Below are 19,169 nucleotides of genomic sequence, written 5' to 3' on the forward strand. Positions count from 1 at the left end.
AAACTGGAGGTACATTCTATATCACTGGAGTAGCCAGAGGATTACCAAAGAAAATATCAGAAAAAAAATGCTACCACAGCATTAGAGTGCAAATAAAAACAAATATATTGCATGAGTGCCTCTGCCTCTATTCATAAGTTAACATATATTTATACTGGACTATGTGCTAAGAGATATTGATAATTATGTCACTATAAAATAAAGGCATATTAGAGTTGAAAGCAGCCTCAGGAATTTTGCAATCGAACTCCATCTCATGATGAACAGAGATTTCAAAATAACTGTTCCTAGAGATGTTCATGGCTTAGTTGGCTAGTCTTGTCTGATAAAGGCAACAAGAAGTCAGGAAGAATATTAAACATGGGTACTTGTCATTGCAAATTACAGTGACTTAGTTCACTAAAAACACAGGAATCTAATTATTTAGGTTGGCAACTCTTCTTCCCAAAGGTTACAAAAAAATGATGAGGTTGAGCCTGGAGATTGTTGCTGTGATGACGGGAAAAGAGTTCTAAAAATGAGAGCTAAACAGAGAATTTATTTCTCTACAACAATAAACTACAATAAGTTAAATTTGCTTAGTTTATATTTCTTTTAGATTCTGAAATTATTTTAATAACTATATTTATACAACAGACAAAAATAAGGGAAACTGTATAATTATAAAATAAAAATATATGTTTGAAAACACTATGTAAAATAAAAAAAATCTATGAGACTGGAATTGTGAAACTAACAAATGAGAAATTTACAATAGCTTGAAAAATACTATTTTTAGCAAATATTTCTTTCTTTTTATTTTCAAAGAATGAACTTTTATAAACAATTCTGTAATGAAATGGAAACAGTATCTTAATACATTAAAAGTTTTTGTTAAACAAGATTTTAAATTTTTAAAATTAGAAAACGTTGAGATTAAATTCTTTCAAAGGTTCAAACAAAGAAACCTGTACAATCTCTATTACATGTGTCTTTGTACACATCCTGGGCACTTTGAAAATGTTAAAAGTTTTTAACGTTTGACTGACAGAGGCAGCACTTAAAGGCTCCATGAATCTTTTTTTCCAAAAAAGTATGCTTTCAGTAAAACATTTTACCATTTTATCTAACTATGCACAGACACTTTTGTTCTTCCTGAAAAGGGGATTTATGCTAACACTGTATTTTTAAGGTAAAAATATACATGTAGAGATATTTTAACTTTCTGAGTGACTTATACCTCAAATGTGATTTAATGAACAATTTCTAAGTTTTAGAGTGAAACAGTATGTGTAGGTCTACACATGTATCTTCAACTAGGGTAAAGCTCAAAAGCATGTCACAGAATTTATACCTAAATTATCTAAGAAGTTAAGCAATGCCTTTATCCCCAAACTTTACCAATAAGTCTTCTCAAATAGAATGTTAGTAAAATGAATCACTGAAAAGTTATATTTTTGAATTAACAAAATACCAGTAGCCATTTTAGACTGTCAACTTGGACATTTTCTTGGTACACTAGCAAGAAATTTCTTGCAATACAAAAAGATAACAAATAATTAAAATATCTGCTTTATCATACAACTTCACTCCCTCTTAAAGTGTATAAAATGATTTAGGAATTGTAGCACTTTCTTTTGCATAAAACCCTTTCCTCTTCATAAAACCCTGAGGTGAAAGGTTATTAATGTAATAAAACCACAATTCATTTTGTATTAAATTGTAGCTTTAAAAAAATGTATAAAGAAATGTGACAACTTGTAAAGCTGCTCTGTACAGTTTTTCAACAAAATATTTCCGTATCAACTTAGTCGAAGGGCCTAAAATGACCCTATAAAAACAATGTCCTTTTAACACGTTAGTGTCGAGATGAACGCCATTTTCCATCTCTACTACTGTCTCTTCTGTTTTCATAGTCATGGCTCCAGCCATCATGACTGGAGCTCCAGCCATCATGATTCCTATCTTCATAGAAGAAATCATCTCTGTTTCCTCTGTAATGATGGTCAGAACCATGATCAGTGTAACGCTGTTCCCGGCTATAATGTTTATCTGCTAGGTAGGGATGAGAATTCATTCTGACTTTACGCTGTGATGACAGTGTATCTTGGCTCCACTGAGAGCTTGAAGACTGGTTAAAACTATGACTGTGTGATTGAACTGATGGTGAAAATCCTGATTGATCCAGAGGTGGAGAACTAAATTGTCCACCATACGACATCTGTCTCAAAGCACTGTTCATCTGCTAGGAGATGTGGAGGTAGGGCTTGAATTTCCAACATGATGCTGGGGATATGACAAACTGACATCTTGCGAGGCATGAGACTACTTCCTGATCTAAATTGAATTTTGATAGGCCTTTCATAAAGTTTGATTTCATTAAGTAGATTCATTGCATAAGGAACAGATACTTCATGTTTGAAATTCACAAATACAAACTGCTTTGGTTTACCATCCTTATCTTTTGGAATTTTCACCTTTATTACTGGCCCAGCCTGGTGGAAAAGCTCGAAAAGGAGCTCCTCGGTCACTTTCGTTTCAAGGTTGCCCACAGAGTCCGATCCTCTTCCGCTGCCGCTGCCCCATCTCAGCGTCGCCCCCTCCCTAACCTGGCCAAAAGGTAATGGCCCAGTAAATATTTCAAAATATGTACTATGATTGCAAACTTTTGATATGTTCTATGGCTTATATAAAAAAAGAGAAGAATTTTTTCTGTAGTATGGGAGCAAAATTCACCTGACCAAATAAATAAAATACATATAATGTTTCTCTTTAACACTGCATACTAACCATCCTTTGAAAACCCAAAAGTTTATAAAACAAATGAGATTTATATAGAATTGTTACTGTAATTCAGAGTTGAGATTACATCATAGAACAGGATTACCAAAATAAGACTTCAAGACAAGAAGGTGCATGAGGCCTATAATATAATATAACTGAGGTCTACATAAGCAGAAGGAAAGATATTCCAGTCACTCTTTTGGAATGGTTCATTTAGAAGTGCCAGTTTCCCTTTATCAATCTTTTAAAAGGTAAAGTGGGAACTATCCACCACTCCTTCAAAATTTGGTTTCAGTAAAGGTCAAAACCAATTCTTCTCTAGGCTTCTTGTTATTTCTAATAATTTTTCTTCTTAAATCTACGCTTTCTTCACTCCATAGCCCAAACTCTCATCTTTAGTATTACCTGGAATCTCATTCAGTCTGTGATGACTCTATCAAAATTCTTCATTCACATTCCTTGGCATATTTTAAATTTGCCTTTCTGACCATATCTCTAACATAGACTGTTTGAAAATATGTTCCAGGAAATGAATCCAATTGTTATTAGCAACTCAAATTTCTTTAAAGTAGTCTGTGGTAGGGAGAATTTTATGATAAGCTCCATTATTCCTATCCCTGGATATAAATGCTCTTCCTAGCTATTTAATCAGTCAATAACCTAGGTACTTCTGTGAAAGAATTTTCAAAGTGTAATTAAGTTCCTAAATTAGATGACCTTAAGATAAGGAGATTATCTTCTGTGTGGTAGAGGTACTGAAATGAATTGTTAAAAGAGACTGGGATCTTCCCTGGAGAATATTTGAAGCATGAGAAGGATTTGATGCAAGGGAACGTCTCCTTTGCTGACTTTTAAGGATAAAGGGACCTGCCTAGCAATGTGGGCAAATTTTAGAGGCTGAGAGTTGCTCCTTGATCATAGGCAACAAGGACATTAGAATTTCAGTGCCTTGAATTGTACCCCTAACCTGAATAGGGTTGTAAGCAGATTCTGCCCTAAACATTCAGAAAGGAATGCATCGTGGACAAATTAATTTCAGACTTGTTGCACTCCAAGCAGGGAACTCAGACACTCCTTGCTTATATTAATGATCTATAAAACCATTAGAAAATAAATAGATGTTTTTTTAAATTTCAACGTTTGTGATAACTTGTTATATAATAGAAAATGAATACACAATCCAAGTACTGTCCTAGTGAATATAATTATTTTTTCAGGTAATGTATCCTTCAATTATGTGTCATGATGATGAGTTAAGAAGTGCCTTAAGATAATAAATGAGTTACTTATAAAGTTATTACGTGTGGCATTGTTTTGTAATTAGAAAAGACTGGAAATTGCACAAAGTCCATCAGTAAGAAACTGATCGAATAAACCATATTATATCCACATATTGAAATACAACGCAGTTATAAATGGTGTGGCATGATCTCTATATCACTCTCCAGGTGATCTATAATAACTCCAGGAGTTATTAAGTTTAAAATATAAAAAAGACATATATCCATATATCGTGTATGCTATCTTGTGGGTAACAAAACAGAAAAAATATATTTATAATACAAAAAGACACACTAAAGAGATCAAATTAAAGCTAACAAAAATATTTTCCCAACGGGAGAAAGGAAAAAATTATTGAAAGTGTTCACATAGAAATAACACCTCTATGAATATACCACTTGCTATGTAGCTTCAACTGTTCTACATATTATCCAAAGTAAAATTTGATAAAATATCAGCCGTAATCATTAAAAACAAGCTTCAATAAATAATTCCCTACAGAGTTGTTAACATGCCAATTACTTTAAGGTACTTTAAAACACAGCATTTGAATTTATACCCATAGGGGAATAAATTCTAAGGAAAAACAGAGCTAAAAAACACTAAAGTTTATTTAGATATCTAATTGTTGGTGTCAATACACACACAGACATACATCCATACGTGTGTATATATATACACACAAATATACATACACATGTATACACATATATATTTATGACATATTTATGAATGTATGAATATATATAAAGCAAATAAGTAAGTAGTTCACTTTGAGTAGCTTCTAATGTAACTGAGAAGATTTAGTTTCATGTGAATTTTAAATCAGTTTTTTCTAGTTCTGTGAAGAAAGCTATTGGTAGTTTCATAAGAATAACATTGAACCTATAAATAGCTATGGGCAGTATGGCCATTTTAATGATATTGATTCTTCCTATTCATGAGCATGGGATGCTTTTCCATTTGTTTGTGTCATCTCTGATTTTTTTGAGCAGTATTTAGTAATTCTGATTGTAGAGATCTTTCACCTCAGTGATTAGCTGTTCTATGTATTTTATTATTTTTGTGGCAACTGTAAATGTGGTTTCATTCCTGATTTGGCTCTTGGCTTGGCTGTTGTTGATATATAGGAATGCTAGTAATTTTCGTACACTGATTTTGTATCCTGAAACTGTGGTGAAGTTGTTTATTAGCTGAAGGAGACAATAGTAAACAGAAAGAACAAAGCTGAGTCATCATGCTACCCAACTTCAAATTATACCACAGGGCTAGAGTAAACAAAACAGCATGGTACTGGTACAAAAAGACACACAGACCAGTGGAACAGATTAGAGAGTCCAGAAATAAGACTGCTCACCTACAGCCATCTGATTTTCAACAAAGCTCACACAAACAAGCAATGGAGAAAGGACTCCCCCCATTCAACAAATGGTGCTGGGATAATTGGCTAGCCATATACAGAAGATTGAAACTGGACCACTTCCTTACACTATACACAAAAATTAACTTAAAATGGATTAAAGGCTTAAATTTAAAACCCAAAACTATACAAATCTCTGAAGACAATATAGAGAATACCATCCTGAACACAGGAACAGGCAAAAGTTTAATGACAAAGATGCCAAAAGCAATCACAACAAAAACAAAAATTGACACATGGGGGATGTAATTAAATTTAAGAGCTTCTGCACATCAAAAGATCACCAGAATAAACAGACAATCTATAGAATGGGAAAAATATTTGCAAATATTTGCAAACTATGCATCTAAAAAAGGTCTAATATCTAGGACCCATGATAAACAAATTTAAAGTAAAAAAGCAACCCCATTAAAAAGTAGACAAAGGATATGAACAGACAATTTCAAAAGAAGACATACAGGCATGTGAAAAATGCTCAATATCACTGATCATTTGACAAATGCAAATCAAAACCACAAGGAGATACCATCTTTCACCAGTCAGAATTATTATTATTAAGAAGTCAAAAAATAGCAGATGCTGGTGAGGTTGTGGAGAAAAGGGAGCATTTATACATTGTTGGTGAGAGTGTAAATCAGTTCAACCATTATGAAAAGCAGTATGGTGGTTCCTCAAAGAGCTAAAAACAGAACTACCACTTGACCCAGTAATCCCATTACTGGCTATATACCCAGAGGAATATAAATCATTCTACAATAAAGACACATGCAAGCAAATGTTCATTGCAGCACTATGCACAATAGCAGAGACATGGAATCAACCTAAATGCTGATCAATGACACATTTAACAAAGAAAATGTGGTACATATATACCATAAAATACTACATTGCCATAAACAAGAATGAGATCATGTCTTTTGTGGGGATATAGAGGGAACTGGAGGCCATTATCCTTAGCAAACTAACACAGGAACATAAAACCAAATACCTCATGTTCTCACTTATAAGTGGGAGCTAAATGATGAGAATTCATGAACACAAAGAAGGGAATAATGGACACTAGGGCCTCCTTGACAATGGAGTGCGAGAGGAGGGAAAGGAGCAGAAAAAATAAATATTGAGTACGAGGCTTAGTACCTGAGTGACAAAATAATCTGTACAACAAACCCCCAAGACATGAGTTTACCCCCAAACCTAAAATAAAAGTAAAAGTGCAAATTCGGAGGAAAATGTATAATAATAAAACCAAAGAAACTAAACACTAAAAAATATCAGTACAGAATATGCTTTAAGACACATGCCATCATTCTCTCCACTTAGAAGACCTAGAAACAATGACAATACAATAGCAATCAGTTTGCCTCAGATTGTTGTTTCTAATCAGTATATCTCACTATTAAGGCATTTAGGTACCAAGGCTCTTTGAATAAATGTTTCTGGATATGTGGAAGGAAATATGAGATGAATGCTGATAACATTTAGTTTCAAAAATAAGGGAGGTATCATAAACAATGGGTCATACCAAAAACACAAAGAAACCAGTATGAATGTACTAGAGTCAGGGTTCTCTTAGAGGAACAGAACTAATGGGAGATATATGTATACACACACACACACACACACACACACACACACACACACATATATATATAACAGCATATTAAGTATTAACTTACATGACCACAAGGTCCCACTATAGGCTGCCTGCAAGCTGAGGAGCAAGGAGAGCCAGTCTGAGTCCCAAAACTGACGAACTTGGAGTCCCATGTTTGAAAGCAGGAAGAATCCAGCACAGGAGAAAGATGTAGGCTGGAAGCCTAGGTCCATCTCTCCTTTTAGTGATTTTCTGCCTGCTTTATATTCGCTGGAAGCTGAAGAGATTGTGTCCACCAGATTAAGGGTGGATCTTCCTTACCGAGCCCACTGACTCAAATGTTAATCTCTTTTGGCAACACCCACACAGACACACCCAGGATAAATACTTTACATCCCTCAGTTAAATCAAATTGACCCTCAGTATTAACCATCACAATAAAGGTGCTTCCATTTGGCAAATGACGGAAGTTTGAAGATAAAAAAGGAAGAAATCTAATTAAGTAATCACATTGATTAGATAAAAATCCATGAGTTTATAATAATGCTCTACAAAAGGGAAAATAATCACTTCTCATTGGAGGTAACTAGAGTACCAGCTATTTATTCTGAAAATAAGCTATCGAAAAAGTAAACATATTTGATTTTTCTTTATCTACTATGTTTCAGAATAAACTAACAGAACAAATTAACTGCTGTTGATGAGAAAGTCATTTGTCATAAAAGTTCAATGAGCAAAAGTTTTCATGACTTAATTTGGAAATCACTATTAAATAATCACTGATAAACCTTGATTAGTGCAAGGATCATTAACGTTTGAAATTAAGTGAAAGGTTAATAGAATTCTGTCCATAAAACAGAAAACATACTAGTTATATCAACAGAGATAAGTTAATATAGGGAATTGGTTAAATATGTATGTATTACAGGGAAAAACTGTTTCTGATATGGATATGCATTTCCTTTCCTCGCCCACAGTGCTTCTGCCAGAACTAAATATTGAAGACAATGTGCTCAACTGCTATAGTTTTCATTTCTATAACTGTTGATAATGCTGTCATTGATATTTGTATTTTCCTTCTTTCACTACCCATTCCATATTTTATTGCCTTAAGCTAGGACCTTAACTGATCAGGGTTATTAACTTTTAGGATAAACCACATAGTAATTCATGAAGTATCTTAATCATCAGTGGTCAGGAATATATGTATATCTATATCTGCATACTTATAGATCTTTCTTAATTTTTTTCATTACTTCTTACCATCTAATTTCTACTCTTAGATATTAAAATACTAAGTTGTATCTTAAAATATTCCCTGCATTCCAAACATAGATCAGGGAGTCAATATGAGCATCCCTCCAGTTGCTGAGTATGTATATTACAAATATATTTACTCATTTATAAATACATAGTGACTGTGGAGGACAATCAAGTACTATGTCCATAGTTTTACTGAGCCAATAATATGTTGAACTTGCTCCTAAATTCTACTTTCTAACTGACTGTCTTATCCTCTCATTTTAATTAACAAAACACAATTATTCTAAAATCAATTCAAAGCAAATATCTGAGCATTTATTTTTGTACCCAATATGGTAAGTCTCTCTTGTAGTTGTGTTTTCACTTACCCTCTGTTTATTTGCAATTCCACTATCATAATAGAATCAGGTGGTATTTTCCACTGCCATTCCTAATCTAAAACAAAAAAACAAAAACAAAAAGTAAAACCAAAAGACTTTCAAGAATACTGGTGATCCCCTCATTAATGTATCCCTCAAAAGCCTTAGTAAAGGGAGTGTCTTCTTGAGATATATGATAGGTAATGTGTAAAAACGTGATGTTCATATACTATAAATACATACCCATATCAATATCTCTCAAAGTCTTTAAAATTATCTCTTTGCATTACTTCAGGGTAGTTCTGACACTTAACTTCACTAAATATAGGCCACTTTTGTACAAGTTTCAGTCAATCAAGCAAAGCATTATAGTTACTTCCATTTGTACAAACTAATGCACAAATGCACACCCCTAGTGAGTAACCTAATATTCATGATTTTGTTCCATTGTATTTTTCTTCTTAGTCTAAAAGCCATAGATTTTACTCATACATTTATCAATTGGGCTTCTGCTGATAATCATTTAGCGAGACAACACAATTCTCTTGGTGTCCGTTTCTTCCTGAAGCTAATTCTCCTTCACCAAACTTGGTATTGTCTCCCTGAAATATACTGATGTGTGACTACAGTTATAGGTCTAGAGGCCAGGAGAGGTGTTTGAGGTGGCTACAAGTACACATGCTCTTGCAAGACCATTGACCCAGGTGTGTTCATTAAAGGATTTTCAGGCAAAAGATGAATGTTCTCTGCACACACAGAATGTTGTACTCATTCCACTAGCAAGGGATGTTCAGAATGGCTCAAGGGGTTAAGGCTTCAGCCTCATTTGAGTTTATTCAGATAGCCCAATTCTGGCTCTCAGGTTACAGCTCCTTCCCAACCAATGCCTTAATTCTCACTTGAGAGACTTAGGAAGGCCATGATTTCAATTTATAATTAAGAAAGTATACAACTAAATTTTATAACCCCGTGGCTAAAAGAATTAGTAAATTATCTTAGAGACACAGAAGGAACTCTGTAATTGTCTTTTTTAAAGGTATTTAAAAATTCATTATTTTATTTCATTTCATTTTTAAGACAAATTCTTGTTCTGTTGCCCAGGCTGTAGTGCAGTGTCGTGATCATAGCTCACTGCAGCCTTGAAGTCTTGGGCTTAAGAGATCCTCCTGTCTCAGCTTCGCAAGTTGTTAGTACTCTAAGTGCATGCCACCATGCCTGGCTAACTCTCCAGTTTTCTGACCTCGACTGTGCTAAAGATAAGCTCACGCTTGTTCTTTCATTTCTGTAAGCTCTCTAATACGGGTAGAAGCAGCTGCCACATTAACAGTCCTGGTGCTTATAATTACTGTGTAAAGACTACTTGTTCCTGCAAGGGACTGCTTCATTAAGCACTTCACCACAATCAACCAAACCTTATAAGTTGGTTATTCACAAGGCCATCAATTAGTATTATGACTCTTTTCATTGAAAAGGAGTTTAGTACCAGATTCAAAGCTAGGGACATGAAAACGACAAAAGCAAATCAGTCTTCTGTCATTAAGGATGTTTCCTAGGACTATTTATTTTATCAAGTAACTGTATCAGGAAGATTGTAGTTAGTAAACAGAAAGTTTCTAGTTAGTGAATCCAACAAAACAGTAAGATAAATTGGTTAAAAAGGTATGGGAGGAAGGAGATGAAGAAGAGGCATTGAAGTAGCACAGAAACAGTAACCGCAAGTGTCAGATAAAAGGGCAATGAAAAGAAAGGGTTAGGGGTTTTAGAATCATCGAGCTTGGAAGTGGTACCCAGACTCTATGGAGAAGGCACTGCCGAATGGTTACTAATACCTCAGAAGTTTGGAGAAGGGCTCTTAGACAATTAAAACTCAAATTTCTGGAGAGAGGACGCAGCCCACCTGGTACTGCTGTCTTAGAGCAGACACAATAAAGTTGGACCTGAGAGTCTCAAAAATAAAAGATAAAGAAAAATAAAGCTAGATAGAGGGGCTAGTTGCTTCTGGAATCAACTTCTGTTTCCATGGCAAGGGACCATTTCTGGGAAGACAACAAAAAGATACAACAAGCAAACAAGAAATAGTCAAGGGATTTTCCCTTTTCTCTCTTGCTCTAGACCCCCTTATTAACAGAACCTGAAAAAAAGCTAAATGACAAAAGACAAGTGTGATTTCCAAAATTTCTGCCCCAGCACCACAAAACTGAGAAGAGAGAGGTGGGTTTGAAGTTGAGAAACAATAGCTTAATGATGGAAAAATAAGAAATTTTCAATGGAGGCATCAGATTGTTACTACATTCACCAACTGATTGGGTTTAGTATCACTCAGATGGAAACACCAGATATTACGTATCTCCTGAGGGACAGAAATGCAAAATATATAACACCACATACAAAACATTTTTGGTCCCAGCCAAATAGTAATAATGATGATGATAATAATAAGTAAACCTGAACCTAGTCAAGACTTGAGAGTTAACTTTGTAAGAAATAAAAGAGGTAAGGGAAAGTAGCTAAATGACACTATGATGAAACCACAGTTAAAACATAACGTGGATGGTTTTTTCAAGGTATAGAACACAGTTATTGCAATAAATTAATCAGAAAAGAATGCTATAGGGAAAACATTTGAGGAACAGGACCTGTTTTACTTTAAGAAAACCATAACATCAATGTTATGGAAGAACTTTGTTTGAATCATGATTTGATTTTTATAAAACATTTTAAAATTATAATTATTTTTTAAAATTGGTGTGGTTACATGATTTGAACTAATCAACTACAAATATAGATATCACAAATATTAATATGGACTGGATATTAGTTTATCACATTTATTTTAAATTATGCTAAGTGGAAATTGCAGCATTCATATGATATAAGAAATATTTTTATTGTATTTTTAAAGATATACACTAAGTCTGCAAAAGTAAAATAACATGAAATCTAGAATTTGTTTAAAATAGCTCAGAAAAAGAGAGAGAGAGAGACTAGATGAAGCAAGAGTTGCAAATCTTAATAATACTAGAATCTGGTTAATAGTAGTGTAGGATTTGTTATTCTATTTTTGTTTGAAATTTTTAATAATAATGTGTACAATGTTTTTAGGTAACTTCCAAGTTCTTGTTGAATTTAGCGCACAATTTCATATAACTCCTATCCCAATTTCTTATTAAAAATCTTAAAAATATATTAAGAAAAGCAAAAAAAATCAATCAGACTACACATTGAAGATACAGCAAATAAGGGATGACTTCCTCTAAGGTCCATATACACCATGGAATACCATGCAGCCATAAAAAATGAGTTCATGCCCTTTGCAGGGACACGGATGAAGCTGGAAACCATCATCCTCAACAAACTAACACAGGAACAGAAAACCGAACACCACATGTTTTCACTCATAAGTGGGAGTTGAACAATGAGAACATATGGACACAGGGAGGGGAACATCACACACCAGGGCCTGCCAGGGGGTGGGGGCTATAGGGGATGGATAGCATTAGGAGAAATATCTAATGTAGATGATGGGTTAATAGGTGCAGCAAACCACCATGGCATGTGTATACCTATGTAACAAACCTGTACATACTACACATATATCCCAGAACTTAAATTTGAATAAAAATTGTTAATAGAGCTGTTTGAAAAAACACAACCAAATGTACCTGAAAGATCGAAGGGTGACAGTTAATATATAGGGTAGTTTTAGATTGCTTCCACTAATATTGGTTTATCCATATTGTAGAATATTTTAGTATAAAATTGTCTACATTCATAAGGAGGCATATTAAAATTAACTACAGAAACATCTTGAGTAATGCCTTCCTCTTCCTTTCTTCTTGTCAATCAGATATTATCTTTATACATTGTTTTAGAGTATATATCTATCAAAATTCTACATTGTCGAAGGATGTGTAATTTATACAGCAAGTGTGTGATGGATAAAATAAAGTGCAAAAACAATCCTTAAAATATTGTATTTGAATAAAAACAATCTTAAATCACATAATCTGAAAAAAGGGGGTATATATTTTACCAAATATGCTAACCTATACAAGACTGCTTGAGAAAAAGAATATGCCACCTCAGATGAGAAAAGGTTGTAGGTAATACTGGCTAAGGACCATGCATATTTACCTGTCCATATAGTGTCATTTTGAGAAAGAAAAACCTGCCAATAGCTAAATGGTTACTACGAGCAACGTAGGATGTTTACAACAATTCTGAATAACCCCCTTCTTTATGCATGAATATACAGGAGTAAAAGGACATATCTAGGCAAAAATTCTGCAGCATAAACCAAATACATCCCTTACTATGAGACTCTGAGGAAGTGCATTTCTCTGAATTTTCCTTACTATGGATAACAGAAGGAAAGTTTAGACAGTTTCTATTTGGTATCACGAAAAGACACAGATTTTTTTTAAAAAATGATCTAGTAGATATGGAGAGAACAGAGACTCAACTATAAATACTAAGCAATACGTAAAAATAAATTAGAACAAAAGTGTGAGAAACAATAAGCAAACATGCAATTAATGCTTTAGTAGGAGAAAGAAAAGGTTCGTTTTCAGTATGAAGTAACTCACCCTGTTCTATTCACATGGTGCCCTGGGACAACTGTACGGAGAGCATAGAGTCTCCACAGATGACATCTTTCAAAAAGCGCTTACTTCATTGCAGACAGATATTTGCAACCTCATAGACAAGTAGCAGCAGCAGTGGTCTTGATTGTAGAGACCATTACAATTATTACAGAGAACCATCTTAACACTCATCAGCAACACTTCATGACAGAAAGGAGAAGTAAAAGAATGGCAGCTGCAGAATGATGTAAACCAGAGCCTACATATCCAGCCACAGACAGTTTTTCTGGCTGGAATTTGTGCCTCTGGTTGTTTGGACAAACTAAGACAGAACAATGTGCAGGAAAGAGAGTCAAACTGCCCATATGGCAAGTGGACATTTAAACAGATACAAGTTTAATGTGGAGAGTCCAAAGAGCTGCAATCTTTCTCAAAATATGATGATAGGAGAACAGTCCATAAAAGTTCACAATATTACACATTGGGATGGAACCAGGCCATTTCCTTTTGCTTTGTTTTGTTATTGCTTTTTAGATATTTTGGAATCTTAGTATGTTTTTGAGTATATTTAAAAATAATTGCAAGTTGGTAAAGCTACTAATTAGATCTTTACATTCTAATACAGTACAAAAGGCAAACATTAAACAAATAGAATCCAGAAAACAAAGGAAACGTCAAGGAAGCACTTAAAATGGAAATAGAACCAAAGCATAGAAGGTGACAGAAATGCAGGTAATTGTATAATTTATAACAATAATGATAATCAGTCAAACTATAAACATATACTGCTTTAAATAATAGCTAAAATAAAATAAAATGACTTATAAGGGCTGAAAACAGCAGTGGGAAGTGATAATAAAACAGATGCAAACAGAAAGAAAATGAGGTTAAAATACTAATAGGATAATAAAAGGTCAAGTCAAAAGGATTAGGGAAGCAAAGGAAGTTATTTTTTAGCAATGAACACTGAACATTTAAACGATATAATTTATTTAGAATATGATATTATTATATGTGCTATATGCCACTGCATCACCATTATAAAATAGAGAAATAGCAAGATAAATTAGTGTTAAGTTCAAATTTTCTGGGGAAATATTAACATCATACACTTACATTACAATAGATCTCCTGGAAAAAAATCTAATTCAAGAAAAAGATATGAATCACGTAATTTTTAAGGTGTAACACATATACATCAAACTTTATAACTAATAAGCCATACTTCTAAGTGTTTAGAAACATTTAGAAATCTATTACACACTAGATAATAGGCAACTTTTTAATTAATTTGAACAGTTATAAATTGTAGGGGTCATCTTTTCTGAAAACAAATACAACAATAAGATTTATTAACTCTGCAAGAGTTTTTAGAAAGGGAATACCATTAGTAAATATTAACACATGCAACTTATATAGGATACTAGCTCAAAAGGTTTTAAGTTTCAAAAATTCATTGCTTATACGAATTTGCTAAATGCCTCAAAGTCAAATCTTCATGGTAAATTCTACACTTTGGTTTTTATGTGTCTGCTTTTATTAAATAGAATTATTAGTGCCTATTATTATTTGTTTTCAAAGCTCATTTTCTAACATACTTGTTATCTTTCATCCCAAATAAGTAAACTTATAATCATATGGTTAGGACTATTTTATATCTGTTATCCACATGTTCCTGTCTGAATTTATAGATTTATTCACCAAACATGTAGTGAGTGCACATTTTTATCAGGTTTCATTAAATAAATGAGTAAAACAAAGGCTTATGAAAGGGATGCAGAATGGAATCCACAATTGCAATATCATCCGAAAAATATGATAACAGAAGTGTATACACCGAGTCTTGTGGGATTTAAGATATTATCTAACAGAATTGTGAACCAGCTCTCATGGGCTCAGCAGAGTGAGAAAAATGCCAACAAAGAAACAATGCATCAATTGAGTGTTAAAAAAGCAAGAAGGAGTCATTCAGCTTTGGAAAAGGAATTAGACATAGAAAGAAATGTATGTTCAAAAGCAGGAATGTTAGTTAACAATACACCATTACCACACTCAAGCATGGGGTGCCTGTGGGAGAGCATCAATTAATGAAACTTGATGAAAACTTTTGGGGAACGCTCTTGTTTGTACTCAACCTTATATACTTTGGAGTATAAAGTAGACACCTAACAATTCTTTCAGTTAAACTATTTACAGGTCAGATTATAAGCTTTATGTTTCTAATAATAATACAGGCATACCTCAAAGATATTGCAGGCTCAGTTGTAGATCACCTCAATAAAGTGACAGTCAAAATAAAGCAAGTCACACAAATTTATTGTTTTCTCGGTGCATATAAAAGTTATATGTATACTGTAGTCTATTAAGTGTTAAATAAAATTATGTTTAAAAATGGATACATCTAAGTTTAAAAATCCTTTACAGGTAAAGAATGTTAACGATCATCAGAGCTTACAGTGAGTCAGAAGTATTTTGGTGGTGGAGGGTCTTGCCTTGATATTGATGCTTGATGACCGATCATAGTGGTGGTTGCTGAAAGCTGGGGTGACTGTGGAAGTTCCTTAAGGTAAGACAACAATGAAGTTTGCCAAATTAATTGATCCTTTACTTCATGAAAGATTATTCCATACCTTGGGATGTTGTTTTGATAGCATTTTGCCAAAAGCAGAACTTCTTTCAGAGTTAAAGTTAATCCTCACTCTATCACTGCTTTATCAACTAAGTTTATGGAATATTCTAAATCCTTTGTGGTCATTTTGACAAAGTTTGCAGCATTTTCACCAGGAAGAGATTTTATCTCAAGAAATTACTATTTTGCTTATCTATAAGAAGCAAATCCTCATCTATTAAAGTTTTATCATGAGATTTTAGCAATGTAGTCCAATCTCCAGGCACCACTTCTAATTCTAGACCTCTTTCTCTTTCTATCACACGTGCAGTTACTTCCTCCACTGGAATCTTGAACACTTCAAAGTCATCCGTGAGGTGGAAATCAACTTCTTCCAAGCTCCTGTTAATGTTATTTTGACTTCGGCTCATGAATCAAAAATGTTATTACTGGCATGTAGAAAGGTGAATGCTTTACAGAAGGTTTTTGTTTGACTTCCCGAGATCCATCAGAGGAATCACTATCTATGGCAACTGCAGACTTACAAAATATATTTCTTAAATAATAAGACTAGAAATTCAAAATTACTCCTTGGGCTTTAGAATGGAAGTTCTGTTAGCTGACCTGGTAACAGCATTTATCTCTTTGTACATCTCCATCAGAGTTCTTGGGTGGCCAGGTGCATTTTTAATGACCAGTGATGTTTTCAAAGGACTCTTTTTTTTCCTGAGAAGTAATTCTCAACAATAGGTTTGAACCAGTCTGTAAGAGATGTTGTTTCATCCAGACTTTGTTTTCCCATGTATACAGCACAGGCAGCATAGACGGACCATAATTCCTACTTATTTATTTATTTATTTATTTATTTATTTATTTATTTATTTATTTATTTTATAGAGTTACTCACTATGTTGCCCAGGCTGTTCTTAAACTCATGAGCTCAAGCAATCCTCCTGCCTCAGCCTTATGAGTAGCTGGGATTATAGGCACGCACCACCATTCCCAACTTTGAGATTGAGCATAATTCTTAATTGACCTAGGATTTTGGCTGTATTCATTGCTAGCAAGAGAGTCAGCTTTTCTTTTGTACCCTTGAAGCCAGGCCTTGACTTCTTTTCTCTAGTTAGGAAAGTCCTGGATGACACCTTCTTCCAATATAAGACTGTTTCATCTACACTAAAACTCTATTGGTTAGTGTAGCCACCACCTTCGCCAGTGATCTTAGCTACATCTTCTATCTAAAGGTGGCTTGTGTTAACCAGTTCAATTAGACTTCCTTTCTTATCACAAGGACAGAGGGATTTCTGTATCCCAGGGTTTCTTGCTTTGGTGTACTGGAAGAATTGGATCACACGTGGGCTTGGAGAAAGAGTGAAAGGTTTTATTGAGTGCAAGTAGCTCTCAGCCGATGGGGGAGCCAGAAGGGAGGTGGTCTTCCCTTGGAGTTGGGCCAATCGGTGGCCAAGTCTCTCCTCTGACTGCCCTGGCCAAAACTCCACCTCATTCTACTGGTTGATGGCCTGCCAGCCTGCTGGTGCCTGTCAGTGTGCTCTTGGTGTGCCCCTCTCCAGGTCCTTTCAACAACCGACCACTTGAGTCTTCTTCTGCTGATGGGATTCTCTCAACATCTGGCCACCTGTGGCTGCCAGCTAGGGTCTCTGGGGGTTTTATAAGCATAGGTTAAGGGTGCAAAAGGCCAGGGTGGTCTTGGAAAAAGCAACATTTGGGCAGAAAATGCCTGTCCTTGCCCATGTCCATAGTGATGGAGCCCTAGCCAGAGACCACGCCCTCTTCCACCCAGCACTTCCCTTCCCTCCTTCCGTATCATTTAAAGAGACCATGCTCTTCCCTTCCCAGCACGTCCCTTCTGTATTAGTGACATTAAATCACTGATCACAAATCACCATAACAGATATAATAATAATAATAGAGTGTGAAGTACTGCTATAATTACCACAATGTGACACAGAAACACAAACTGAGCACATAGAAAAATAGTGTCAATACACTTGCTTAATGCAGGGTTGCCACAAACCTTCAATTTGTAAAAAACGCAGTATCTGTAAAGCACAATATAGCAAAGCACAATAAAATGAATTATGCCTGTAGTAATTCTTAATATCATTCAGCATTTATTATGAGTTCATGTCAAATTTTTACTTTTATTTTTTCCAATTTCTTGTTCACCTATTTATTCAGTTACTCATTCAATGATTCATTTATTAAGCAGTTTATGAAGTACTGTCTATAAATCAAGAATTGAGCTAAGTTTTAATTATTCAATGGTGAACATGAACATTTTTCCAGTATTCTCTCTAAGTCTTAGACCAGTCATTCATTGTCTGCATGTTTCCAAAATAATTTTAAACACAACACAGTTCATAGTAGTACAACTTGTGAGGCAAATAGTATAGTCAGTGAAGAAAATAAATTTTAAACAAACCTTATTAGAGCATGCGAGAAAAACATCTTGCTGAGTTTTCATATTTCTTTCTAGTTGTGAATCAGAGGAGAGAGAGAGACAGAGAGAGAGAGAGACTAAATTACCATGTCAATAAAATACCTTTCTTCTCTTTATATTAATTATTAAATAACAATATTTTCTCATGACTCTATGTACTCACATTATTTAACCAACAGAATGTACTTTGCTTAAGTAAGAATTTTTGGTGTTACTTCTGAAGCAAAACATTCAATCATTTACCATTTCCCACCCTACTCGGTGCATTCATTTCTTATTAGATAGAAGATGGTGTCTAAGCAAAGCCTCTTTACATCTGGAGAGGCATAGAAGCAGAACTGTAACAGTAACAGCTTTTATAGAAGACAGACTTTAATATATCCAGAGGACAAAGGACCACAGCTCAGGAAAAGCTTAAATTTTCCTACCTCCATAGTACGTATAATGAAATTGATAAAAATATCATCACTATAAACAAAAAAAATATTAAAAATTTGATCTCACAGTGTTCATAAGCATCTGCGTGCTTTCCCAAACTACTAAGTTATTAAAACATAAACTACCCTGATACTTTTTTGTAATCAATATTTTTGGATATATATTTAGCTTTCACTTGTAAAATGATGAATAATAGTTATATATATTTATGGCATATAATGTAAGGCATATATATTACACATACACACACATACACATTGTAAAATAGGCAATCAGAATAATCTTTCATCTCCAAGTATTCTGTACCTTTTAATGTGATAGAAAGAAACAAAGAAAAAGCAACCACTTTCTGTTACTCAGAGAAGCTTTACCCTGAGATTAATAGTAGGTGCAGTATAC

General features: G+C 34.2%; 1 pseudogene; it reads right to left on the bottom strand.

Annotated features, from left to right (window-relative positions):
• Positions 1 to 1,625: 1,625 nt before the first annotated feature.
• On the bottom strand, positions 1,626 to 10,065 carry LOC111553180 (annotated as a pseudogene).
• Between the last annotated feature and the right edge of the window lie 9,104 nt (positions 10,066 to 19,169).

Source organism: Piliocolobus tephrosceles, chromosome 7 (genome assembly GCF_002776525.5).
Source record: "Piliocolobus tephrosceles isolate RC106 chromosome 7, ASM277652v3, whole genome shotgun sequence".
Classification (NCBI taxonomy): Eukaryota; Metazoa; Chordata; class Mammalia; order Primates; family Cercopithecidae; genus Piliocolobus; species Piliocolobus tephrosceles.